Here is a 6,482-nt window from a genome sequence, read left to right on the forward strand (position 1 = left end):
TTTCATTTAAAGAGGTTTTGTCTAATAGGCGAAGTGTGGAGTTTGGGAGAAAGGTAAGGTGAGGATATTACTTTGGGAGTCCCCAGCATTGAATCAGTCATCTAGGGTGTGAAAATGGGTGGAAAAGAAAAACTGAGGTCTGAGAACTATAGTCTAGTGATGCCAGAGTATAGAGTAGGGCTCCCTTCCTGGCTGCACAGAAGTTTAAAATCATATGGCCTTGGAAGCCAAACTTAGGAAGTGTTGAGGAAAAGGAGATTGTTCAATAGTGCCAAGCACAGTGGATGCAACAAATAAGACAACATTGGCCATTCATTTTGTCAGTGGGGAGGTCGTTTTGATCTTGACATGGGCAGTTTCTGTGGATTAGTGAAGATGAAAGTCTAAGTGGAGTATATATTTTTTAATTTTTATTTTTTGAGACAGGGTCTCACTCTGTCACCCAGACTGTAGTGCAGTGGCACAAACGCAACCCACCGTAGCCTCCATCTCCTGGGTTCAAGTGATCCTCTCTCCTGGGCCTACCAAAGTGCTGGGATTATAGGCGTGAGCACCACCGCGCCCTGCCTAAATGGAGTATTTTCATGAGAGGATAAGAAAGGAGAAAAGAAAGATGGTCAACATAGATAATTCTTTAGAGAAGTTTTATTATAAAAGGAAACAGAATATGGGAGGTGCCTTGAGGGACTTGGAGTTAAGGGATTTTTTCTTTTTTAAGATGGTAAAAAGTTGCAGCCTGTTTTTCTGGTTTTGTTTTGTTTTGTTTTTTAGAGACAGGGTCTCGCTTTGTCACCCAGGCTAGAGTGCAGTGGTGGGACCGTAGCTCACTGCAGCCTTGAATGCCTTGGCTTTACCAATCCTCCCTCCTTAGCTCCCTGAATAGTTGGGACTACAGGTGCACACCACCATGCCCAGCTAGTCTTTTCTTTTCTTTTCTTTTCTTTTCGAGACAGGATCTCACTACATTGCCCAGGCTGAGCTTGAACTCCTGGGCTCAAGCGATCCATCTGTCATGACTCTCAAAGTGCTGGAGTTAAAGGCGTGAGCTACTGCGCGGCCAAGGTTTTTGATACTATTGTGGCTAATGTCATCAACTCCCCAATATTCACTCCACTACAATGGATTAGCCTAAGCCAATCATGATGACTGTGCAACTCATGCCAAGGATGGGTTTCAGAATACAGGAGGGACCTCACTTTAGTTGATGGATATGAAAGGAATTCTAACGCAAAGGTGGAGAGCTGGCTTGAGGGAGACTTCAGGGAAAAGTTCTAAATTCCTTTACAAACCATTGAAGAAGAGATGATTCCTCCTCTTCTTTCTCTAGATGCTTTTAATTTTGAGGCCTGGTGCTGCTTCAGCCATCTTATCTCCAGTCTGTGATTGAGGCTAATACACATGGAGATCCAAGTGGAAAGACATGCAAGAAGTGGACCTGGAGCCTGACATATCACGCCTAAGGCAAACCTTCTCTTTAGGCTTTTTTTTTGATGTGAGCTAACATATTTCCTTACTTTAAAGCCACTTTTAGTTGTGATTTCCTGTTACTCGCACCTGAAAACATCCTACTGATACTGATAAGTCCCGAAACATTGCTCTTCAGAAAGCTGTGTACATGCACTCCTTGAAAATATGCCACAATATGTTGAAATACATCCTTAAAATAAATAATAAATACCTTAAAATAGGTTTCAATAAATCTAAACGCCATTGGGTATGAGTGTGTTTGTCAGTAAGATTTTTTGTCAAAATTAGTCTGATCAACTTTTGAGGTGTTGCGTCTATCAGGGGCACAGTTAAGTATTTGCTGGCTACATGTGACTGATGCAGTGTGGAGGCTCCCAGGGGGAGGTTTGCTCTGTGGCCTCAGGCCTCAGGGTGGAGGCAGGTTGTGTGAAGGCAGTGTCACTCTTGATGGATCCCATATTGAAACTAGTTTTTGAATATCTCTTGAATCTTTTCTCTCCATTCTCAGAGAGTCTGCCTTTGCTTATCCCCTTATAATATCTTCACTGGATTCTTGCCAAGACATTGTAACTGTGCTATCATGAGACTTCTCACTCCTCTGCTACAAGACAGTCTTATTCCTCCGCACTCTCTCCTTGTGGGTTAAGTCCCTTCCAAGATGCTTCCAAGTTCCTTCCTTACAAACATAAGGAATATGGTGCTCTCATTCTTCTGGTTCCCTGGATATTCCTGATATCTCTGCATCTTTGGGTTGCACACCCTTTGACCTTTGAGCTGGATACAGAAGACATTCAATACAGTTTGAAGGAGGAATGAATAGGGCAACCTAGCAGTATGTGCATTGTTGTCTGAAAAAAAGAAATCGGTATGAACTGCTTCAGGAGAGAAATGGAAAGCTGGAGGCTTGGGAAGTGAATTATGCCTGCAGGCAAGTTTTCTAAAAAATGTTTTTTTTGTTTTTTGTTTTTTTTCACTTTTTCCCAGGCTGGAGTGCAGTCGTGCAGTCTCAGTTCACTGCAACCTCCACCTCCTGGGGTCAAGTGATTCTTCTGCCTCAGCCTCCTGAGTAGCTGGGATTACAGGCGCCTGCCACCACGCCCAGCTGATTTTTGTATTTTTAGTAGAGATGAGGCTTCACCATGTTGGCCAGGCTGGTCTCGAACTCCTAACCTCAAGTGATCCGCCTGCGTTGGACACCCAGAGTGTTAGGATTATAGGCATGAGCCACTACTTCCGGCCTAAAAAATGTTTTGACCAGGTTGCTGGCATTAAGAAATTGGGAGATTTTATATTAAATCATCTGGATTTCTGGCTTATTTTGACATCAATGGCTCATTCCCAAAGAGCAGTAGCCAGCTGGGGCCCACTAGGGTCCCTCCTTCTGGGGGTTCTCAGTTTGACTCATTCCTCAGCCGGCCTTTCTGTTACCTGCATGCTGCACTCAGCCTCAGCTTTGGGATTGTTCCAGAACTTTCAGTGCTCTGCTCTTATGTGTTCATGGTCCAGGCCTCCGTGGACTGTGTCAGAGGCTGTCACTGCCCTAGTTTAGGGATCAAAAGCTCCATTATACATTTGTCCTTTGGTGCCCAAATGCCTCCTTGTTTCCTGCAACAAGCCAAAATTTGGAAACCTGGTTTCTGATTAGAGCTCAGCTTTCTTTTGAAGTCCCTCACTTTTCTGGATTCTTCTCCCTTTTCAGAGTGTCAGCGTCCTTATTTGTAACATACATTATCTGGACAGATGAGCTGTGAGGTTGTGGACTGTCTGTGGTTATTGTGAATTTATCCTGAAATGTATCTGTGTGTTATGCGACCCTGAGTTGAAGGGTACAGGGCCGGTGGGGAGGGTACTCTATCTAACAGGAGCCTTGCCTGACATGGGGGATAATGGCCTATTTCCCTCCTGTCAAACCTGAAGCCTCAGGAATTTCCGAAATACTGAAACCCACTCCTTTGGCTTCTGGCTCCATATAAGCTGTAAAACACACACTCAACACTTGATACTTTTCATTACGATGAAAGGACCCTCAAGTGCAAGTGACAGAGTATGTTGATCTATGGTTAGGGGCATAACATTGTGCTTTACTGTCTTCAGAAGAGTTTTGCCCAACTGTGGCTTTAACTTGACATCCAGACAACAAAGCTCCCTGATCACATTTAATAAGAAAATTTAATAACCCCCTTATTGAGTATTTCTGCTGCCCCCATAGATTAACCTTTAACAAATGAAGCTTTCGTTGCCACACAGCCTCAAGAATGTCCTCTCTGTGATGAATGTGTCTAAATTTGTGTGGACGTGAGGTCTCTGGAGGCTGGGAGAATCCTGTTGTGTGTGGAACAGTTCCCAGGGAGCCAGCTCTGGTGGAATCGATGTCGCCAAGACACTAGGAATGACTTCCAGGGCCCACAGCCTGCTAATCACACTCATCCACACTAAATTACAACATATAGAAGAAACCCATTTCTCCAGGTTTTTAAATACTAGACACACACAAACAGCCAAATAATTTCGCCAAGATTTTTAAATCAATGGTCATCTATTTGAAAATGGAATGATGGACCGGCTGTGCTGGTTCACACCTGTAATCTCAGCAGGTGGCTGAGGCAGAAGGATTGCTTAAGCCTAGGAGTTCGAGACCAGTCTGGGTAACATAGCAAGACCCCATCTCTACTACAGATTAAAAAAAAAATTAGCTAGGCATGGTGGTGTGTGCCTGTAGTCCCCGCTACATGGGAGGCTGTGGTGGGAGGATAGCCTGAGCCCAGGAGTTTGAGGCTGCAGTGAGCTATGATTGTGCCACTGCACTCTAGCCTGAGTGATAGAGTGAGCCCCTGTCTTGAAAAATAAAATAAAATAAAAATGAACAGTGGGTTACTGTTGGTCACAGCAGCATAGCGGTTGTTGGGAGGTGTTCGTGATAATGTGATGGGACAGTTGGTGTTGTCATGGAGACTAATCCACATTATGTGGACAAGAAAAAAGAGTCAAAAAACGTCTGTATTTTATTTTGTGAATACCTTATAAACATTATGAAACAATGCTTATTTACCATTTAGCAGAAGATACTCTAGATGTACGAGCTTGAAGAGAATTTGAAAGAAAGAACTGATAACACTGCAGGATCTTTCCCAAGAGCTGTTGCATCACTGTTTCCTGGGGTTTAACTGGATGATATCACAACAAATCCTTCTACATGATTTTGTCATACTGCTCCCTGTAGATCAGAGAAATTTTGATTTACAATAATTTTTACTTATGATTATGAATGATGGCTTTGAAGATATTTTAAGGCAATGAATGTGTCATGGAAATTTCTATTACTTTCAGGTTATGCTGGATAAGTTCACAGCTTGAATTATGTTTAGTCTCTAATATTTAAGGTTTAATTATTGTGATTTTTTTTTTTTCATTTTCAAGTAAGCCTAGAATTGTATGATTGGAACTCAATGATGGTAAATACTTATTATACGCCATAGTTTATTTGCATGATATATATTTTTACTAAGTGAAAAAGTTTTCTAGTACATATATATATACACACACGCATACACACATATACGTACTTAATACTTATTCTAACGAAATTTTACGTTCCTTATTATATACTATACCTTATGTGCTCAAAGTGCCTTTTTGCACCCTTGGATCTGTTTGAAATCAAGATTTCTGGCTTGTAGATGTATTTTTAATTGGGAACAGATGAGCCCCTGGCCACCTGGGTGAATTATTTGGGACTGCGGTGTGTTCCCCTCCAGCACTCTGCACCCTATGTGTTTCTTCTGCTTCCCTAGGGAGGTGATTGGTGAGTCTTAGGGAGGGGCCAGGACAAAGGTCCTGTGGCCTGGGGAGGACAGGTTATAGTTTAAGCTAACACCCCGTACGTGCTAGGAAGTCACCAAGGAAGGAGGTGGCCTTGTCCCCCGGGGGAGTTTGCACTTGTGTACCTGTGGCTTGTCCCGTAACCAAGGTGACTGGAGAGACTGGATAGGTCCTGGACAGTCTCACATTTTAAATTTTAAGTTAATTATTACTATTTGAAAGGAAGTTTGCCTGTGTTGTGCAGGCTGGCATCGACCTCCTGGGCTCAAATGATCCCCTCGTCTCAAGTGATCCTCAGGCTGAGATGACAGTAGCTGGGACGACAGACATGGGCCACTGTATTACTCAATTTTCATACTGCTATGAAGAAATACCTGAGACTGGGCAATTTACCAAAAAAAAAAAACCAAAACAAAACACCTTTAATGGACTAACAGCTTCACATGGCTGGGGAGGCGTCACAATCATGCAGGAAGGTGAAAGAGAAGCAAAGTCATGTCTTGCATGGCAGCAGGCAGGACAGGGGTGCAGGGGAACTGCGCTTTATAAAACCATCGGATGTCATGAGACTTGTTCATTACCACAAGAACAGTATGAGAAAAACCCATCCCCATTATTCAATTACCACCCACCAGGTCCCTCCCATGATATGTGGGGATTATGGGAACTATAATTTAAGATGAGATTTAGGTAGGGACACAGCCAAACCATATCAGCCACTGTGCCCGGCCAAGCCTACAGCACCTAGTATTCCCAGGTGGTCTCCCATCCAAATACTAACCAGGCCCAAACCTGCTTAGCTTCTGAGTTCAGATGAGATCAGGTGCATTATCTTCAAGATGTAGTATTTACACCATCGATTCTAGCTTCTACACAATGTGCAGGGACATTGAATAGATCTTGTCCAAATCCCAATTTTTCTCTGTCAAGCATTGCCTCATCCCATAGTAGGAATAAGATAGAGAACACGGTAATGCCGCAGTTCAACTGCCCTAGAGTGACAGAAAAATGAGATGGGTAGAGATAAATACTACTACAAAAGCTCTCATTTCCTAAGTTCTCTGCATTCTATAGCAGATGGAAATAAAATGGGCATCTATTCTGGACTCCAATGTTACCTTGCCCAGGACTTTGTGACTGTCATCGAGGCATGACTACATACCTGTGTCCAGTTAACCACCACCAAAATAAGAGCA

General features: G+C 43.1%; 1 pseudogene; it reads right to left on the reverse strand.

Moving 5' to 3' along the window:
* Positions 1-6,018: 6,018 nt before the first annotated feature.
* On the reverse strand, positions 6,019-6,133 carry LOC123567031 (5S ribosomal RNA; annotated as a pseudogene).
* Positions 6,134-6,482: the final 349 nt, after the last annotated feature.

This window comes from Macaca fascicularis, chromosome 9 (genome assembly GCF_037993035.2).
Source record: "Macaca fascicularis isolate 582-1 chromosome 9, T2T-MFA8v1.1".
NCBI lineage: Eukaryota > Metazoa > Chordata > Mammalia > Primates > Cercopithecidae > Macaca > Macaca fascicularis.